General features: G+C 37.3%; 1 protein-coding gene across 2 annotated transcripts in view; it reads left to right on the forward strand.

Moving 5' to 3' along the window:
- The window catches only part of ERP44 (endoplasmic reticulum protein 44), a 137,540-nt gene that overhangs the window by 82,756 nt on the left and 32,093 nt on the right, over positions 1-22,691 (forward strand). The window lies entirely within an intron of this gene.

Below are 22,691 nucleotides of genomic sequence, written 5' to 3' on the forward strand. Positions count from 1 at the left end.
GATTATATTCTTCCATAGTATATCCTTTCTCCTTTTCTTTCTGTTCTTCTTTTAAAATTATTAAAACCTATAAAATCTACTCGTTATCCCTCTGTCCTGACTCCCTCTATAATCTTGAATGATATTGGGTTTCTGAGGGAACACTTTTCTCTCTTTCCCTATCCCATTAGTATGTACATTTACTCTTATAATTGCTCATTTATATTTACCTTTTTATATTTTTCTTAATTACATTATTTATATTTCAAAGTTTCTACTCAGCTCTAGAGTCTTTTCATCTAGAAATGTTTAGAAGTCCTCTATTTCATTAAAGATCATTTTTTCTCCTGTAGGAATCATATGCAGTTTTCCTAGATAAGTTATTCTTAATCGTAAGCCTCTTTCTGCATTTTGAAATGTTGCATTCTGTGCTTTCCACTTCTTTATAGTAGTAGTCACTACAAGTTGTGTGATCTTGGCTGTGGTTCCTTGATACTTAAACTTTCTTTCTAATTGCTTGCAGTATTTTTTCTTTGACCTGAGAGCTCTGGATTTTGGGTGTGACATTCCTAGGAGTTGTTATTTTGGAGTTTCAGGATGTAACTGTAAATTCTTTCTATTTTCACTTTGCTCTCTTGTTCTAAAATATCTAGGCAATTTTCTTTCATAATTTCTTTTTTTATATAAAATTCAATTTTATTTTGTTTCCAGCTCTGAATTCTTTTCCTCCCATCTCTTCCTCCCTCCATTGAGAAAGCAAGAAAAACAAAATCCTACTTGTTATTGATAGCGCTTCCAACTTCAGACTGCATGCCTGAATTTTCACCTCAGAATAACCACAATTCCAAAGTCTGAAGTCAGTCATTCACCCAAGGGAGGTGGCCAGTGATGTTCAGAAGCCTGTTTTCCTCCAGAAACACCATAATATAGATTAGAAACACTTGACAGCTTTAGTTCATCCAAGAAGAAAGAGAAGCTATATATTGCACAGTGCCAGTTCCATTAAAGAGGATGTGAGACGTCTGGACTGGCATTGGGTTCTGCTACTTAAGGAAGAAAGTAGGAAGACTATGAAGCTCTTAACCCTTGTCCAGTGAATGCAAGGAGGTTCTTCATGTTTGGAAAGACCATAATGTTTTCAGCAATGGAATAGAAACATTTGCATATTACTACATGTACCGTAGTTTGTCTGCCTAACAGTAGGAAGCCACACGATGGGAAGAATTGGAATGGTGGAAGTTTATTTTAACGCATTTCATTAGTGGCTGCTGCTCTTTTGCACTTTGTGCCTACATACTGATTTTGTTCACAGGCACAAAGCACTTGTACCTCTTTGAGGAAGAATATTTAGGAGGTCACGTGTAAGGGGATACATTATCCTTAACTCTACTGTGTTCCCTTCTCACTTTTCGTTAGTGAGCTCCCTAAATAAAATGTCACTAGTCTATTCCATTATGGTAAAGCCCGTTTAATGGGAGTTACCCATGGCAAAAAAGTATTCAATACACTAATCTGTACGCGATGGAAAAGCAGTCTTAAGAAGAGTGGTTTAATACTCATTGAGAAGTCTCTAAGTACGTACAGAGGTTGGTGCTTTTTACCACGAATAAATGAAAATGTAAACAATTCGAGCATCCCGTGCTGAAGTCAATTTTGTAATAAAAAATCTAGACAACTCTCAATTTGACTTTTAAAAATGACAGCTTTCTATTTCAGATCAGTATTAATCTGGCCTTTGAGTTGTCAGTATAAAAGCGTTTGGGAGAATTTTGGTCTCTGACAATGGGATCTGAAACTGCCCACATCACTTGAAAGAAAAAAGTACTTCCTCACTCCTAAAAAAGAGGATAATTAAAAGATACTTTTTAGAATAACAATACATAAAAACAGTGTCATTTTATTCATGGTGAGAAGTGACAATTTTCACTGGAGATAATCAGTTGGCCCAGTTTTTGCCTTATTGTGACAGTACATCATTTGGTTTGCCTTGCAGAAAGATTTGACCAGTATGGCAAAAGAATAGTTGTAAAATACATCTCTACAGCTTTACTTACTGACTGTAGTTTCCTTTTCAACATCCAGAGAGGTAGGAGGAAGGCAGTTGTAGTTCTGCAATGACTAATACAGTTTTGCTCTAAATCAGATCACTCCTGTTAATCACCACTTGTTAGTGGCAAGAAATTTACTACATTTTAAACAGGATGATAGTACATAGGGTAACTCGGTCTTGTTGCAGAGATCTCTTGCTTACTGTCTGATTTAAGATAAATTAGCCACTGCGTGGCTCTGTGGAGTAACAAAATTTTGTTGCCTTTGTTTACCTACATTTGTCATGCCTCTGCCTGCAGTGAGAAAGATTGGCAGGGGTTAAAAACTGGTGATCTTTCTTACTGCAAGTTGCATACTACTCCTACCCTAAAGCTATAGTTCAGCTATTTAGGTGAGATGACTAACTTAATGCATCTTAAAATTTTTGAATGTTTCATATAAAAAAAGGAAAGGGATCTAAAATGCAGTGAACTGGATCTCAGACATGTCTACAAATGTGGGTACTATTTTTATGCCAATGTATTTTCACATTTAATAAAGATATTTATGGTGAAAAAAATCCCTTACAAACACGTACAGTCAAACGAAACAAATTCTTACCTTAGCCATGTCCAACAAAAATGTCTTAATATGCACTCAGAATCCATTACGTCTACCTCTTTATCTCAAGGTGGGAAGCATGTTTCGTTGATCAGAGTTCCCAAGTCTTTTTCTTTTTTTAAATTAAATTTTAAGTTCTATGTTCTCTCCCCCCCTTCCTCTTCTCTTTCCTTGCTCATTGAGAAGACAAGAAAAACAAAGCCCATTGCAAATATACCATGCAAAACAAATCCCCACGTTAGCCATGTCTACATCACCACCACCGAAAGAAAAGAAAATTTACTTCGGTATGCACTCTGAGTCTATCATTTCCTGTATATGGAAGTAGATACAGCCTTTTGTACTCTCTTGAGATGTGGCATGCAGGTTCTTTTTCTGGTTATGACTTTCAGGTAGTCCATTTATTCTTAAATTTACTATTACTGGTCTGTTTTCCAGCCAGTTGTTTTTGATATGAGATGCTTTGCTCTTTTGTGTTTTGATCTCTTGACTTCATTTTAAGGTTTCTTTGTTTTCTCATGGAATCATTCGTTTCTATTCTAATTTCAGGGCATGTGTCACTTGGATGAGGTTTTGTACTAAGTTAGGAATTCTTTCCAAGATTCTTCTTCATGGCTTTTATTCCTCTTCTTATTCTTTCCCTTAGCACTCTCATTTAATTTTTTAACATAATTTTTAACTCTTCCTTTCTCTTCATATTTCTTCAGGGAATTCTAAATGTTCTTGTGGCCAAGCTGTGTGTTTCTTTTAAGGCTTTGCTTATACATGTTTTGGAGTTATTCTCTTTTGGATTTATGTTTCACTGATTGTTCCATTGGGAACGTTTATTAGGGCCAGAGTTTGTTCACTTCTGCTGGGACTATCATGGCTTTATATAGTTTTGGCCTGTCTTATCTAGTGTTCTGCTACTGTTTTCCTGGTATTGTGTCTTGTGACCTTCAAGGACAGGGATGGCTTCGGTGAGTAAGCTACAGATTTTCAAGGGACCCTGTGTGGTCCAGGCAAGGGCACAGTCTGATCGTTTTCATTTCAGAGCCTGTTTTGGGTCTTGGCAACCATATCCTGTCTTCTCTTTAGACGATTAGTCAAGTTTTGCTTAATTTTGTTTTGTTTTGTTTTTTTGTCAAGCATAAGCAAATACAAAATATTTGATTTATTCTTATTTTGATTGGAAGAGGAACAGTAAGGTTTTTTTTGCATTTTATTTTTTGCATTTGACTTTAAAAATGCTTAAATTCTTTGGTTTTATCTAAATGTATAGCACCAGTTATTTTTAAACTGGGCTTATTGTTTGGCCTGGACTAGAGAAGAACGTGCAGAGATTACTAGGTGTCGTTTGTGAAGATGTATTTTCAAATATATATGAGGCCAGCAAAGCTTCACCATAAAATATCAAAAATAGATAATAAACCAATCTATTTTTCCAAATAAAATCTTGTTGAATTGAAATGACCAAAAGAATCTTTTTTTGTGCTTATTTGTTGAAAAATCATTTCTGGAAGCTTTGTATTTAATTGCTTTTGGAATTACTCTCAGCAAGAAACCCTTTTAGCAATAATAAAATCAAAGCAAAAAAAAAAAAATCAGTTTGTGTCTGACCCTGTTCTCCATTTTGATGTCACATTTCTAACTCCAAGGATGGAAACATTAGAGAGAGGAGTAATAATACTAATTAGCTTCAATTTAGTTTATGTTTTTATAGCTTTTGTATGCTTATCTTTAGCTATAATTTCTTAATGTGGATTTACATTTCATTTCAGTCATAAGAATAAGGAAAATTTTTTTACTCTCATTGCAGAATTTAATATGTATTATGTATCTGTGTGATTTTAAATTGTCACTGAGAGAAAACTTAGATATTTTAATGGTTTCTAATATCGTTTGGTTTGGAAAACATTGCTCTAGAGTCAAGATGGGGGTGACTGGGACTTTCTAGAAGCTTCATTAATCTACTGTTGGTCCATCAAGGACAAACACTTGTGCAGTCCCAAGCTGTGCCCATAATTGTGGTGACAGGTATGAGACACATCCCTTGCCAGAACAGATTGAAAACTTATCTGCATTGTTTCTAGTGACATTTGGTATTCTTATTAACAATATATGATGTAGCAGTTGTGTGGAATTCAAAGGAACTTTATTTTTTCCCCATTCAGCCTTTGCACTCACCATTGTCTCTACCAGTTAGGTGGGGTATTGGATAGAGTATTGAACTTGGAGTTAGGAAGATCTCAGTTGCTTACGAGTTGTGTGACCCTGGACAAATCACTTACCCTCTTTGAACGTCAGTATTCTTATCTGTAAAATTGGGGTACTAATCACACCTACTTCATAGCAGTATTGTGAGAATCAAATGAGATAATATTTTAAAAGTGCTTTGTAAGCCTTAAAGCAATAAATAAATGCTAGCCATTGTTATTACCAGCCCAGCATTGTAGCCAGCCTTCATCCTCAGTCCAGTGTTATCCTTGGTCTTCTTAGGAAATATCAGAACATGTTTAGTCCAATAAAAATTGAAGTGCTTCCCCTGACTCTGCAGTCTGTGTATGCTACTAACATCCTGTTGGCACATAACAATGCCCTTCAGGTACTTCTCCTTGAAACCTGACAGTCCCTCCAATAATTCTGAGAAATCAGCCTGTATTAGAATTTTGTCTATCCATTTATTTTGTGCATCCCATCCTGCATGTCAAAAATAAAAGTAGGAAGTTCTAATTGCTAAGACCATAAAACTTGGAATTTAATATTGGTGCAAGATCAATACCCTCTGTTTCTAATTTCTGATTTGCTGGATAGCACATCCAGGTGTTCATGAAATTGGACATTTAAGGAGACCACCTTCTTATGTAGATGAAGGAACAAAGCAAGTGAAAAACTCATCTTTCAACCTAATGGCCTGTTAGAATGTCAACTTATATATGGCCTTCGTAATTCTCTTATCTTTTTACTGTAGCACACCTCATGAACTTAATGTACTACAGTTGTAACAGAAATATAGACACTATCTGGATGACATCCGAAAATAGTTACCAGGGCCCCAACCAATATCTTGTCCAAATTAGCCTGTCCTACCTAGCATAACAAGCTATTTGCAAAACTGGTAAAGTACACATTTTACAGGAAGAGAAATGGAGTTCCTAGAACACATTGTTGAGCAATACGGAGTCTGCATAAATTCTCCTTCCTGTTCCTCCCCCAAAATGAGAATGGTTATCACTTCTAAAACTGCCACAATTCTGCATTTTTCTACCTTGATTGCTTCTCTGAGAAACCTGAAAAAGAGATGAAAACTGTTCTTAGCGGTCATTCAAAGTCAAGTAAGCCTTCTCTGAACTCAAGGCTTACATTCTGATTTACCCAGCTATTCAAAATGATTTCATTTCATAGCCTCTAATTTGGTCTTTAGAGCCTCTCTTTTAAGTCGAGTCCGTGCTTAGACTCTTCCCCACCTTCACCCTCACTCCCCATGTGCCTTTTCATTTTATGTAACTTATCTCAGTGGAAAAATACCACAGGGTGTGGGGAAATAGAGGTCTTAGTAATTAGACCATATTTAAGTTCTGGTTGCTATACCTGGAAGGGATTAGGTACCCAGTTGTGAAAATGAGTCATTTTAACTTTGAGTAACAGTAGATCAGGTGGACCTTCTCTCATTTATATTTTTCAAGTCATATAGCCAATAGTAACATCAACAGATACACCATCTCTTAAACCAGAGTATTGGGAATCATCAGGCCATCCACTACTGACCTTCCTATGTTTACACACATATACACACATACATGCTTTTGTATGTGTGTATATATAGTAATATATATACCCTGGTAGCCCTTCCATTTCTAATCCTTTGATTACCAAAGAGGGCTAACCTGAGGTCCTACTCGAGGTTTAGCATGACACCCTTTCTTCACGCCAAATAGGATTCTTTAAGACCCACTATATATCCACTGAAGAATTTTCATAGTCATGTAGCTACTGTGACCTTAGCCCCTATAGCAGCAAGTGTGAAGTGTGTGCCTGAGCCAAATCTCATCCAAGAGACTTGAAGACTTTCTTTAGTCTCTAATCACCAAGAGCCATTGGCTGCCATATTTTTCAGTTTCAATGCCAACTTAAATCTTAAGGCCATGATGCTTTCTTCATTGTAGACACCATCATCAAAATGTCCCTATAGTTCCTGGTAGAACGTGTATATATGGATTTCTATCTGATCATTTTCACCATCAGCATTCCCTAACTTTAGGCCATCACTTCAAAGCAAGACGAGGTAGTGTTGCTTTAGTTCAGATAGAACTTTATTGCCCTCTGCTGGTTCCCAAGAATCCTGCAGGCATAAAGCATCCCAAGACCTTGGACTGAACCCTGTAAAATTGACTTGATCCTCCTCAGAGCATACAAGGTTTGGAAGATGATGCGTTTGACTTATTACCATGTTATTCAGGTGGTGATATCTATGTCAAATCTAAGTTCTTACCATCAGGCACTGTGCTAAGTACTAGGGATACAAAGAAAACAGTCCCTGCCCTCAAGAAGCTCACAATCTAATGGGAAAAACGACATTCAAACAAAGAGGTACATACAAGACATAGATAAGATAAATGGGATGTACTGTCAGAGGGAAGGCATTGATAGTGGGAGTTTGGGGAGGACTGGAAAAGCTCTCCTACTGAAAGTGGGATTTGAGTTGAGTCTTAGAGGAAGCCAGGAGGCCAAAGGGAGAAGAGAGAACATTGCAGGCTTTGGGACATCCTGTTAAAGGGCACAGGATTGGGAAATGAACTGTCATATGTGGAGAACAGCCAAAAGGCCATTGACTCTGGAAATACAAAAGAGGAAATTAAGTGTAAAAAGACTGGAAAGGTAGGAAGGGGTTGGGTTGTGAACAGTTTTAAAAACCAGACAGGACTTTGTATGTGATCCTGGAGGTAACAGGTGGCTTCTGGAGTTCATTGAGTAGAGTAGCACTTCTTACCCTGTGGGTCTCGACCTCATATGGGGTCGTGAAAAATCTGGCAACAGTAAAAGATTTCTGAAGGCACAATGACCAAAAATTAATTAAAAATCAAATGCTTAGTGAATCTGAGGTGTTTCTGGCAGCGCTTGCCCGTGTTGCTTCTCACAACTTGACTGCACCTTTGCTTCAGAACACAAAGCGTGCTCTCTTTGCACTGCACACAACGCCAACTAACTCTGTGGAAACTTGAAAAGGGGTCATGAACAGAAAAAACTTTAAGAAGCCCTGGAGTAGAGGACATGATGTAGTCAGAACTATACTTTAGGACTTTAGGAAAATCCCTTTGGCAGCTGAATGGAAGGTGGACTAGAGTGGGAAAAACTTAAGACAAGGAAACCAACAAAAATGCTATTTCCATAGTCCAAGTATAATATGATAAAGCCCTGCACCATGGTGGCAGCTGTGTCAGAGGAGAGAAGGGGTTGTATATGAGAGATGTTGTGAAGGTAGAATCAATAGGCCGTGGCATCAGATTGCATATGTGGGTTGAGTGTGAATGAAGAATTGAGGATAACAGCTAGGTTGTGAGTCTCTGTGACTGGGCAGGTGGCCATGCCCTTGTTAGTAATAGGGGAGTCTGAAGAAGGTGAGGGTTTGGGAAGTCTCTCATAGCTTTAATATTCAATTGGAGATTGGGTCTTGGACCTTTGAGAGAACGTATTTAGTAGAGTAGTAGGAATAGAACCAGATTCCAAAGGGTTTAAAAGTGAGTGATTGAGTAAGGAAGTCTAGGCATCAGTGTAAACAACTTGAATGGATCATGTTAATATAGTAAAAAATGATAATAACTCCTCAAATTAACTTGTATTGGCATTGAAGACCTGACTTCAGGTCTTACCTGTGACATATACTGACTGGACAAGTCACTTAACCTCATCGTGCTTTATTGAATTCTCTAAAAGACTGTAAGTTGCAGAGAAGGTATTGTCCTTCACTTTTAAGAAGGAGTTTCCACACCCAGAAATTCCCTGTGCCAATGAAATTACAAATCCAGTCCCTATTCCTGCCACTATTTAATACAATACCAACCAAAATGTAAAGGAGCTTCTTAATAGAATTAGACAAATCCATAATAAAGTTTATATGGGAAAACAATTTGCAAGAATATTAAGGGGTACACTGAAAAGAAATGCCAGTGAAGGGCGAGACTTTATATTCTCAGACTTTAAAACAGAATTTTTATCAAAACTGTATGATACTAGAAATAAATTAATGAAATAGATGTGCCAGATAGCCAACCATATGTTAAAATATGAATTTGATAAATCCTTGGAAAATAAAAGTTAGAAGAGGAAATCATTATTTAACAAATGTATTTGGGAAGGTTAGTTGTCAATTTGGCAGAAACGGAAATTGTATGTGTATTTTATACCATATGCCCCTTTGAACTTTAGTTGGATGAGAGGGTCAAACATGAAACAAACTCTAGAAAACATTTATATTTATCGTAGTAGTTGAGGGGAGATAACTTTCAGTTCCAGAAATGGAAGGAATTGTTGGGAACACAGTGATATGTTGAGCTGTAGCAATATTAAAAAAAAAAAAATCCTACAACTAAGAATGTTGTAATTTAAAAAAGAAAAGTAACAGATTGGGGAAAATACCTTTCGCAAATATGAATGTTAAAAATGTTTTAATATAAGGGGTTATTGAAAAGGCATAACAACAACTCTTGTTCAAAATGGATAAATGGTCAAAGGATGTGAACAGTTTTCAAAAGAAAGAACAAATTATTAGTAACCACTTGGGGAAAAATTGCTCACCCTCATAAAGAGATACAAATTAAAACAACTTTGAGTTATCACCTCATGTCCATCAAACTGACAAAAATAATTAAAACTAACAAAACTCTGTGCAGATAGGGTTGTGGCAAAATAGGTGCACTGATTTATTGATGTTGGAATTACAAACGTGTAGAATATTTCTGGAGAGCAACCTGGCAGTACACAGTAAAAATTACAAAACTAATATTGTTTGACCCAGTAATTCTTTTTTAGGAACTGTAACCCATTGTTACAAAAAATAAAAACCCAAACCCAAAACAAAACAAAATCTGTTCAAAGCTGTTCTTGTTAATACTATAGTTAATTTAAAAAACAAAACAAAACAGGAAGCAACCTAAATGTGTAGTCCTAGAGGAATTGGAAAATTATGGGGCAGTGGTCTAATGGAATAATATAAAGAGATAGATGGACAGAGTGTCAGGATTATGAAAAAAAATCCAGAAATAATGCAAAGCAATAATCAGAATCAGAAAAAATGTATAGACTGTAATCATTTGACAAGATAATTCCAAAAATAAATGAGAATAAATGGACAGAGAATTCTGATGGGAGCTTAGAGTTTGGAACTGAAAACATGGTGATGCTTGAAATTAATTATTTTCTGTGTAATTACCAAGTATTTTAATTAATAATAATTTTTAAAATATATTTTTACTTATTTAAAAAATATTTTCCAATTACATTTTTAAAAATTATTAACATTTATTTTTTAAAATTTTGAGTTCCAAATTATCTCCCTCCCATCTGAACTCCCCCACTCCTTGAGAAGGCAAGTATTATGATAATGATTATACATGTGAAGTCATACAAGACATATTTCCCTGTTAGCCATGTTGCAAAAGAAAACACATACAGCCCTTCCCCCAAATAAAGAAAGTTAAAAAAAGTATGCTTCAGTCTACACTCAGAGGTGATCAGTTCTTTCCCTAGAGGTGGATAGCATTTTTCATCATGAGTCCTTTGGGATTGTCTTGATCAGGGTAGCCAAGTCTTTCAGTTGCTCATTGTTGCAGTATTGCAATATTGTACCATGTTCTCCTGGTTCTGCTCAGTTCACTTTACATGAGTTCATATAAGTCTTCCAGTTTTTTTTTAACCATTCTGCTTGTCATTTCTTGTAGCACAATAGTATTCCATTACATTCATATACCGCAACTTGTTCAGCCATTCCCCAGTTCATGGGCATCCCCCCAATTTCCAATTCTTTGCCACCACAAAAGGAGCTGCTATAAATATTTTTGTACGAATAGGTCCTTTTCTTTAGGATACTAATTTTTGTAATCAAACCTAACATTTTTATTGGTAGCGAAGAGTTTAGGTAGTCACTTGGAGGGTAGAAGATTTGATAAGGCTTCTCATTTTTTTTTAGGAATCAGGGAGTTCAGAATTTGTAGGTAGTTCAGTTTGACTCAATGAAATTTATTAGCTACCTCACCTCCTGCATTCAAATATGTAGATAGAAATTAGACAGTCCAATTCTTTCTGCCATCTTCAGCAGATCACATCCTCAGCCATCCTCCTTCTCTCTAAAATCTGACCATTTCCTGTGTACGGGTTCCTTCCTTACAGCCTTCAGACATTCCCAACTCTCCCCCATCATTAAAAAGCCTTCAATAAACCCTATGTATCCTCTCAGTCTATTGTTCTATATCTTTTCTCCCTTTCTCAACCAAACTCTCAAAAAGAATTATCTCCACATTAACTCCACTTCCTCTCCTCTCACCCTTCAGCCGTTTGCAGTCTTCTGTCTTCCTAAACATGCAACTGAAACTCCTATCTCCAAGTTATTAATGATCTCTTAATTGCCACATCTGGTGGTCTTTTTTCAGCTTTCATCCTTCTTGGTGTATGTGCTGCATTTGACACTGTTGACTAAATGTCCTGCTCTACACTCTTTCTTTTTTGGTTTTCATGAAATTGCTCTTTCCTAGTTCACTTTTCTGACTGCTTCTTCTCAGTGAACTTTGCTGGCTCATCAGCCACATCAGACTGCCTAGCATGTGGCTGTTCCCTAAGATTCTGTCCTGGCGCCTCTTCCCATCTCCTTCTGTAAGCACTCAGTGACTTCATCAGCTCACGTGGATTATCGTTTCTAAGGAGATGACTCCAACAACTGGGTATCTGTCTAGTTCTAGTGTCTGCCCTGAGGTTCAGAACCCTATCACAGTTGAATGGTTCAGAATTACTACAGCTAATGCAGTTTTCCTGAAGAGCAAATCTGACCAACTGATTCCATTGTTCAGTCAACTCCCATAGCTCTGATCGCTTCTAGAACAAAATACACACTTCTCTGTTTAACTTTTAAAGCTCCACACACCCTTACCCCAACCTATGATTCTTACCTTATTAGACATTAGTCACCCTCCCCCACTTTGTGATCTAGTCTGACAGACTGTCTTACTGACAGTACTCCCGTCTTTTATTCCTTTACAGTCATACATGCCTGTTATTCATTCTTTCTGTGTCTCCACTTTATCTATTCCTTTAAGAAGCAGCTCAGACACCATCTTCAGCAAGAAGCCTCTCTAATTTCCCTCAATTTCTACTTCCTCCCAGACTACCATGTATTTAACCATTTTGTATATATTTGTATTTGTTAACTTTATATTTATGCTGTATATCTTTTTATGTGACTGTTTCTCCCATTAGAATGCACGTTTGTTGTATTGTTATTTGTATTTTTATCCTCAGTGCCTGGCACATGGTAGATATCTTATTGATTGATTAGTTGAAGTATAGCAATGCTGCCTTTAAAAATGACCTAGAAGGACATATGGGCCAATATGTTGGAGTAGCAAGAAGCATAACAACTGCTCTTCTTTTCCCTCCTCCACCAGCTCCTCCAAACAGATCTAGAAAATGCACCAGACCTAATCCTGTATGGGAAATCCAAGAAAAAAAAATTGCAGAGAGTAATTTTTCAGCCCACATCAGAATAGGGAGATAAAGAAGTGTGTGGACCCTGAGGATAAAATCTGACTAGGAGCATGCCAACTCACAGAGCATGCTAGGGCAGAGAAAGGCTGTACCACAGGCTAGAAAAGGTCCCAGGTCCAGCATGGAGGGGCTTAAACTTGTGTAGGGAGAGCGAGAGGTGCCAGCTGGTAGCTCTGTTACTCACTATTCAGCATTCACTATGCCAGGGCTCCTAGGAGTGGTAGTCTAGAATTGGAGGTACACACAAGCCTTGGGCTGTATCCTGGGCCAGGATTTTTGTTCAGAAACAAATAGCAGATGAACGGCTCCCTAGAGGTGAAAAGGATCTTAACCCCTTCTAGCCCAATTTGAAAGCTACAGAGGAATAACAAGAAAGGGAGTCCCAGATAAAAGGGAAGTTTACAGTTGGGTCACATTCAACAAGCACATCTTTTCAACCGACTAATAGTGACTGAGTCCAGAAGCAGTCTTCTGAAACTTCAAAGGCGGCAAGGCCACAGGCCCAAACCCAGATCAAGAACTTTCAGACTGGGGGAAGGGATCAGAATTTGCTCTGGATCGGACTCCTTTGGGAGCACTGCAAGTTTATAGGTTCCTTCTGAAAGCCTGGAATAACAAATACAACACTCAGTGTCCCCAAGAGAGCAGCAGGAGGACTGGTTCAGACATTGCTTAGAGAAGTATGCCAAGCCTGATCCTAACATAAAGTCTGAGTTCAGGAAGTATGCTGGGAGAATGGGTTAAAAAAAAAAAAAAAAAAAGAAGAGTCCTACCATTAAAACTATTATGGTGACAGAAATGCTTCAAATACAACTCAGAAGAAGGGAAGGCTCCAAAACACCTACAAGCAAAGCCTCAAAGGGGCACAGATTATATTCTTATAAATTAAATAAGATCACTAGAGGAAAAAAATGGAAATGGGAAAAAATAAGAGCTGTGGAAGAAAGAAGTGGAAAGGGAATGCAATAATTGTCACAATGGGCACAAAAGCTCACTCAAGCAACAACTCGCTGAAAATTAGAATAGACCACATAAAAGTTAATGACTCCATATGACAACAAGAAATAGTAAAACAAAGTTTAAAAACTGAAAAAATAAAACTTAACGCATAGCAGAAACAACTGTCCTGGAAAATAGATCAAGAGGAGATAATTTAAGAATCGTCGGATTATCTGAAAGCCATGACAAAAAAAAACCAAACCCAAAACAAAAAGAGGCTAGACATCATATTTCAAGAAATCAAAAAAGAAAACTTCCTAGATCTCTTAGAACTCAAATAGCAAGAATCCACTGATCGTCTCCTGAAAGAGGAGTCCCCAAATAAAAACTTCCAGGAATGTGTATATTCAAAAGCAAAAGCTTCAAAGACAAAGAAAACTACTGCAAACAGCTAGAAAGAAAGAATTCAAGTCTAGAGGAGCCATAGATAGGATTACACAAAATGTAGCAGCGTCCACTATAAAGGAGCAGAGAGTGCTTGGCTTATGGTATTCCAGAAGGCAATGGTTATAGGATTACAGCCAAGAATAATTACCTATTAAATTGAATATAATCCTACAGGGGAAAAATAGCTCTTTAATGAAATGGAGCACTTAACAAGCATTCCTGACAAAAAGACCAGAGCTGGATAGAACTTTTGAAGAGCAAAAACAGAAGTTACGAGACACATAAAAAGGTAAATGTGAAGGAATAATCATAAAAACTTAAACAAGGCTACACTATGTACATTCTAATATGGAGAGATGAAATCCTTTTGGGACCCTATAATTATCAAGGATCTTAGAGGGAGCCTAATTAGAAAGAAGGTCTGGGAGTGATTCTTCTTTGTTTTGATGATCTTAATAGAAGAATGTAAAGGGAGGAGAAGTACTGGGGGCAAGGGAAGGAAGAGAAGGGTAAGGGAAAATTATCTCATGTAATTGGTATGCACCAGCAGAACTCCATAAAAACAAGGAGGAAAGGATGAAGGGGAGTGGGTGCTACTTGAACTTCTCACTCATCTGAACTGGTCAGAGGAGGAAAGAATGCACAAAGTTGGGTACTGAAAGTTTATTTCACTTAACAGGGAAACAGGAGGGAAAGGGGAAATGGGAAAAGTAGAGTAAAAGGAAGGTAGATCAAGGAAGGGACTGGTCCTAAGTAAAATAAATTCTAACTAAAGATGTACAAAAAAATTAAAGATGGTGGGGTTTTTTGGTTGTTTTGTTTTTGTGGTTGCAATTGAGAGTGTACCTGTCAATTGGGGAATGGCTAACCAAGTTATGATATATAAGTATGATGGAATACTGTTTTGCTGTAAGAAATGGTGATGGGAATGGTTCCAAAGGAACCTGGGAAGACTTGTATGGACTGATGCCGAGTGAAGTGAGCAGAACAAAGAAAAATAACTTACACTCTGATAATGTTACAAAGACAAATTTAGAAAGCCTTAAAAACTGATCATTGTAATGACTGCAATTGAAGAAGACTCATGATTAAAGCATGCTGCCCAACTTCTGGTAGAGGTGAGGGACTCAGTGCAGAGTGAGGCATACCTTTTTGAACTGGCCTGGCCAGTATGGAAATTTGTTTTGTTTAAGTATGCATGTTGGTAACGGGGGTTTTGTTTTTCTTTCTCAGTTGGGGGAAGTTGGGTGGGAGGGAGAAAAGACAGAGTTTTACTGCTGGGAAAATATAAACATATATATATATATATATGCTGCTGGGAAAATATAAATATATAATATAAATATAAAATATTTATATATCAAAGAAAGGCCTCCATTATGGGAGAATGAAAAGTATCCCTCAAGATGAGAAAGCATGAATGAGTGATTCCTACATGAGTAAGATAATAGATCTAGTGTAGATATGCAAGGGTCCATCTTGGGTGCTGAAGATACAGAGAAAGAAGTGAAGGAGTTCTTGCTCTCATGGATCTTGGACTCTACTTAGATGCTGTTGGATTTACAGTTTACTAATCAGACAGGAAAGGAGCCATTAAAAGAGAAATATTGAAGATTAATGAGAGAGGAGTAAAGTTACAATGAAGGTCTTGGCAAGGGGCATAGGAAGAAACATTGGTGTGGAAAGATTAAAGATACCCTTTCTTCCTAAATGGGAATGAAGGAACAGAAAATAGATTGAGAGCCCTTTTTTTGAGGTAGGCCATGTCAAATGGCCTTGATATTCTCAATGAAGTACGTGAGTAGATTGATTGAGACTATGAAGAGAAAAGAAATTTGGAACCTATTTCCAACTTGGAGCTGTGTGGAATATAACAAGAGGTCACTTAAAGTTTAATGAAAGGTTGTTGAGCAGCAGCAAAGTGAAGGCTTCTGCTGAAGTTACCATGATTGTGTGTAGTGGAGCATCTCAGAGGCCTGACTTGTTTATCCCTTAGTCTTCCTTGCAGCCCCAACAAAACAAGCAAAGGCTGGATCATGCTTCTTAGGGAATTCGAGTCTTGTTCAGGTGTGGATTAGACTAGATGTCTTAAGCTAATTTATAAACGTTTAGCAGCCATTGTCTTACTCGGTTCCATCAGCCACAGTCTGGTCCAGGTGAAGCTAAATAACTTGTCCAGGGTCACACAGAAACATCAGAGGCAGGGTCTTAAAAGCCCAGTCCTCTGACTTCAGGCAATGCTGTATAAGGGTGCTGTATAAGGATGCTATTTCCTTATTGTAATTCTTCCTAATATACAAGAAAGAGCGCTTGCTAAGACTTAAAAAATCTGAGTCTGCTCTCAACTCTGCTTAAGATCTCACAAGCTGTTAGCAGAATAAATAATGGCAAATCACTGTCATCACCGTGCCTCAGTGTCTTCATCTGTGAAATGGTCATGATAGTGATTTACCATTAGTTTTCTACCTACATTGTTTCTATAAGGGGAGAAAAACATGTAATAATATGGGAGTGGTGGGAGGCGACAGGGATTTGGATGTGTTTGATGTATCCCAAGATATCTGTGACAGTTATTCTTGGTTTAGGATTTATTTCTAGCAACTCCTCTCCATGACAGAGCCTTCACATCAGAGATAAAATTATAAAATTATGATTAAGAATTTTTTGAAAAATCTTTGAAGTTTATTTTAAGTGCTGTTGGACAAAGTCAAATGACTATCCTGTATGTATACATAGTATCTCAAGAGGCACAGTACTTATCAGAATTTCTGTACAAGTGAAATTATAATTGTCAGCATTTATTAGGTGCCTATTGTATTTCCAGTTTTGTAGAGAATGTAAAAAAAGTAGATATTGAAGTCCCTTTAAGGGAAGAACAAACATTTCTGGATGTTTTGTTCAGTATACTGCACTTAACGTCAGCATTTTCAGCATTAATCAGAAACTAATAAGTAGAATTTAAAGTTAATTGGCATTTCAATATGCAAAAATGATGGTTGGTATTGAATTTTTGTTCTGTTGACATGGAACATTTTCAGTATACTTTTCCCACAGTAACTGTCTCATTATCATAAGTTTGTAGTAACTTTGTTTTAAAGTTTTGGTCTGAATTTCTCTATTTCTTTGTACTATTCCTTGGTCCTGTTTGAATGAGAAGATACTCAGAAACCCAGGTAATTCCAGATTGGCACTTTGCTAAGCAGTTTTCATTTAAGGATATCAGTGTTGCCGCTGTCCAGATAGTATTACATGCCAGAATTAAAGAAGTCACTGTAATAGCTATTGCTTCTATAAGCTAGTGTTACAAAAAAGAATTCCCATATATTGTGATTAATATTTCTAAAGATGAAAGATTAACTATCACAAACATTTTCCCCCACTTAATAGTATTTTATTTTTTTCCAATTACACGTAAAGATAGTTTTCAACATTTCCTTTTATAAGATTCTCAGCAGTACAGTGATCTAAGACAGCGTGTCTTTTGGAATTGTCTTAGATCGTTGTATTGCTGAGAAGAGCCAAGTCTGTCAAAGTTGATCATCGCACAATGTTGCTATTACAGTATCACAAACATTTCAAGTTATATCGAATTTACTATGATTTTTGTAAAATGTGATGGCATTTTTCAAAATGTCTTAGAACTCCTAATTATGGAATGCAATTGACAAAAATTTGACCCACAGTGCTTTCTTTTCCTGACAAGAATCTTTCTTCAAAAGAAAGATAAAAGGAGAAAAGTTGTACTAATGCTCTTTAGTCACTCCTTGGCAACTTCTCTATAACCTCTCCGTGTAAGAAGGAAGCAAAATTAGGCAAAACAGTCATCATAACTGTGTCTGAAAATGTGCGCGTTATTCTGCATGTGTATGCTACTACCTCTCTGACAAGAAGGAATGAAGTTTTGTTCTTCATTATTCTTCTGAAGTCGAGATTTGTGGCTGAATTGATCAGTGTTCTGATGACTCTAAATGTTGTTTTCTATTATGTTATTGAGGACATTGTGTCTGGTCTCCTGATTCTGCTTACCTCCCTCTACTTCAGTAAATAGGACCTCAGGTTTTTCTAAATTTTTCACATTCCTTGTTCTTAAAGCAGTGGAGCAGTATTCTTGCATTCGTCCTCCACAGTTTGCTCAACTCTTCCTCCAGCCAGTGGGCATTCAGTTTACTTTCAGTTCTTCGTTAGTATAAAAAGTGATTCTGTAAATACTTTCATATCTGTTAGGCTTTTCCATATGTCTTTGGCTTCCATTCCCCCAACCCCGAGTATACACTTAATATTTGTATCCCTAGAACAAGGTGTATTTATAGTTTAGTGATTTTTGGAGTTTAGTTCCAAATTTTTTTCCAGAATGGTTGGACCCATTCATAGCTCTCCCAGCAATGCATGAGTGCACTCGTCTTCCCACAATCCTAACAATATTTGTCATCTTTGTAAGTCTGTTGGGTATGAGATGAAACTATGGGGTTCTTTTAATTTGTATTTCTCTTAGTGATTTGGTACGTTCTTTCATATCATTTCTATATTTTCATGTACATGTATAAATATAAATCATAATTTCTATTTCTTTTGAAAAAATCTGTTAATGTTTTTTCACTGCTTGTCTTTTAGGGGGAATTTATCTTCATTACGTCAAACTTTTTTTCAGAGATACTTGTTTTGAAGATAGTTTTTCCAATCAGCAGTTTCTTTTCTTATTCTAACTGCATTAATTTTGTTCATGCAAAAGATTTTAAACCTAGTAATTTTTCTTTGTGGCTAATCGACACATTTTACAAAGCTTTTTTATATTTCTTTGCTTGCTAAAGTTTTTCCAAACTAAAAAATTTCCACAAGTCAGTTCTTTCCTCTTCTCCCCAATGTCAGGGTATAGAAAGCAAAGTAAAAACAATTTAAAAACAACCACAAAATAAGGTTACATGGAAAAGCAATCAGGGTGTTCCCACATACACTCTCTGTACCTCCTGCACCTCCATTGCTCGTGCTGTTGTCTTGTTACTCTTTATTGTCATGAGCATCAGTAACCTGAAGAAGTTGAGTCCTAGCACTGGGAAGCGTTTTCTACTTCCATTAAAATTTTCATTTGCCAGAGTATGATGTTAGATTGAACTGGCCTATGGGGAAAGGGAAGTGGGAAAAGTTTAAGAAGGCTTGGCCTAGACCACGGCTGTCCAAAATGCTGCCTGCTGGCGGCCTGCAGTGCAATTTATGTGGCCTGCCTACAAGCATAGAAATTTACATAAATGCTTTAGTAAATGAAGCTGAGCTAAAATGGCAAATCAAAATATCTTATCTGTTGTTTCAATAAAAACCTAAGGTTGGACGGCCCTGGCCTAGACTATCATAATAGCCTCCTAATTAGTCTCTCTTTCTTGCCTTGCCCCTACACAGCTGTTAGTGATTTTCCTGAAGTCTAGGTCTGACCAGGTCTCTCTTCTTTCTTACTCAATAAAATCTATTAACCTGTTAGACAAAATTCACACTCTCCCATCAGACATTTAAAGTCCTTTACAACCTGGCCCCAGACTTACTATATATTACTCACTCATTTTGTGGTCCAGCCAAACTAGTCTTCTGATTCTTCCTTGCTATGGCCCTGCATCTCCCCTCTCTGGGCCTCTGTACTACCTGTAATGCATGCCTTCTTCACCTCAGTCTCTTAGAATCATTCCTAGCTTCCTTCAAGGCTTGCTCAATTCAAGTGCTCATGTGTCATCCTCTGCATGAACCACCTACTACTCTCTTCCCTCCCCTGCAGCTGCTGATGCCTTCACACACACCCAAAATTATTCTGTTCCTATCTACATATGCATACGTTGTCTCTCCTTGCTAAGTTATAATCTCCTTGAGGAAAAACTGGTTTGTTTTTGACATTGCCTAGTATATATTAGGCACTTCATTAAGGTGCCTGTTGCTTATTTGGGATGACATTTGATCTCCAATCCAAAGAATGGACAAGATTTGGACAAGCAGAGATGGTGGAGGGTTTGTTCTCACTGCAAGGCATAGCAGCAGCTAAGGAGGTGCATAGGGTGTGTTTGAGAATGGTTTTATTGCACAAAGCCATGACAAGCATGTTAGTCTTTTGTTGTGGTTGGGTTTTTTATTATATCATTTTACTTGTCTTTCTTTAACCTGTATCACTTACAGGCCTTCCCGTTTTCTCTGAATTCTTCATATCCATCATTCTTTATGGGATACTATTGCAGTGCTCGCACATCTGGTAATTTTTCTCGCCATTTCCCACATATAAAGCATATATCTAATTTCCAACTTTTCTTATTGCACTGCTCTATAACAATAATGACTTGAATTTATATGTTGCTTTAAGATTTACAAAGCCCTTCACATAGTCCATTTCATTTGATCCTCACAATGACCCCAAACTCTAGTGACATCATCCCTTGATGAGAACCCTCCATCAAGATTCAGCTACTCCATCCTAACCTGATGTGGTAGTTTTTGTTGGGATCAGAACCCTATCCTGCACTGTCCTCTGAAACACAACCAAATGGTAGAAGGAGCATCATTTCTTAGTCCAGAGATGTCCTTGAGATGTACCTCAAGTATAGTCAGCCTGTACACTCACATTCCAGCATCCCCTGAACGTTCCAGGGTTGAATTGGTGACTCCTAGAGCTAGCCTCTACTCATCTCCAGATTTGTTTCACTTAATATGCCCCTTCACTGTATTGCTTTACTTTCCCTGTACATGTTCCAATTTTTCAATGGCCCTCTTTAAAGGTGTCACCCAGAACTGAAAATCATGTTTCAGGTATGGTCTGTCAAGTGGAGAATAGGGAGTGTAGTTGAATCAAGTTTTGCTTTCAGTCAATTAGAACCCTAATATTTTTATATGAACTGCTATCCAGTCTTGTCTCTACCATCCTGTGCTTGAAGTTAACTTTTTTTTAACCTGATACCAACCTAGTAAATGTATCAAAATCAGGAATAAGCTTGGTCTGGCATAACTTATTTTTAGTGAATTCTAGACTCCCGGTGATCTTCACTTAAATTCCTATGTGCTCACAAGCCATCTATTCAGTATTTCTAGAATTTAACCCAAGTTCGACTTTAAATTTGCTTTGCTGTAGCTGACAGAATCTGCCTTCTTTTCCCTTAAAAAGAAGAGTTGAGGAAAATTTACCTGTCAGTTTTCTAGCACACCTCTCCCATTCACAGCTCTAGTTCACAGATTACCCCAAGTAATTTCTGTATCATCTCTTTAAGTTCTTTGAGCACCCTGCAGCTTAATTTGTCTACATCAAGAGGCTTGAACTTATTTCTAGTTGCTAAGTGTTCTCTCCCTATCTCCTCACCAGCCTTTGGCTTTAGTTTACTTTTAACTACATATATTCTACCCATTCTAATCTGACAATCATTCTCTTTGACAGAGAAGTTAGAACCAAAATGACAGTTAAGCAGCTTCACTTTCTTTGCTGTCCATTAACACAATACTTTCTGCTTAACCAATAGGCTTATTCCTTTTATTCTTTTCTTGTTTGAAAAATAGATTTCAAAGCCCATTTTATTTATTTTAGCACTTTTCATAAGATTAGGGTCATTTTGAGTTTTAGTCTTCATTATGCTATTTTTACAGATACACGGTACTATTTTATATTTGCCCTTGGTTAAGTACTAATATGCTTGCTTCCATCTTTTGTACATTTATTTTGAATATAAACCCACCAGAATGCTATGAAGCCACATCACTGTCTCACCATACTTTCCTCCTTTCCTGTGCAAACTGAGCCACAGTGCTTGGTTTCTATGTAATAGAGAAGCCTCTCCAAGTGGTTCTTTTTGAGACAAGGAAACTAGTACCAGTAGATGAGACACTGTTCCCCTACCCCAGAGAAGGACCAGTAAATAAATGCAGCCAGTTGATGTTTTCTCCCTAAGAAAAAAGGGGTATGTGTAGAGGGAGGGAGGGAGGGGGGGAAGAGGGGGAGGAGAGAGAGAGAGAGAGAGAGAGAGAGAGAGAGAGAGAGAGAGAGAGAGAGAGAGAGAGAGAGAATGAGAGAATGAGACAATATTCTCTAGCAGATAAAAAGTTGACCCAGGAATCAGGAACCTAGGTTCACCCAGAGGTGGGTTTTCCCACCTCCGACACAATTGGCTGTGTGACCTTAGAGAAACCACTTTACCTGTGCCACAGACAGCTCTCTGAGACTAACAGTTGCTGACCCTCCTTGGTTTCCATGCTGGGAGTTCCCCATACCAATGAAACCTCAGGTCCTGACAAAAGAAAAAGATATGTGTGTATTTGTTTTTTATATATTTTGTTTGCATATGTAATATATAAAGATAGATTAGTAGTAGTGATTTTAGTTCTGGGCATGCTGTCAAGAAGTACATTGAGTGCTGAATTTGGAGTCTGGGAAATATGGGTTCAGATTTCCACTTCTGACATTTATTAGCTGTGTGACCCTGAATAAGTCATATAAGTACTCTTTGCTTTAGACAACTCCCAAAAATTATGGAAAGAACCCTGGGTTGTGTAGTTAGAACTATTTCTAAACTGCCCTTTATACCTATGCCTTTCTGCTTGCTGTTTTTATCGCCATCCACCTGGAAAACCTTCTTCCTCCCTTCTTTTTCTCCTTCCTTGTCTACATGGTACTCCTCTTTCAAGCCCCAACTTAGCTTAGTTTCTACTGCAACAAGACCTTGGCTGATTACTCCAGAACATACTAATCTCACTTTTTCCTAAAGTCCAGTGTATTGATACTCAGTTACAACATAGCTTATCACTTAGTTTTATTTTTTATTGTTTTGTCAGTTGGTGTTGCATCCCTGACTAGATTATTAACTCCTTAAGGACATTTGCTGATTGATTGAATGGGGGAGAAGTTCTTGATTGGTAAAAAGAAGTGTTCAAAACTTGCAGCTGTCTGAAATAAGCAATTTTTTTTTTCCAGTAATGTATAAGCCTTCTTTTAAATG

Source organism: Trichosurus vulpecula, chromosome 9 (assembly GCF_011100635.1).
Source record: "Trichosurus vulpecula isolate mTriVul1 chromosome 9, mTriVul1.pri, whole genome shotgun sequence".
In the NCBI taxonomy this organism is placed as follows: domain Eukaryota; kingdom Metazoa; phylum Chordata; class Mammalia; order Diprotodontia; family Phalangeridae; genus Trichosurus; species Trichosurus vulpecula.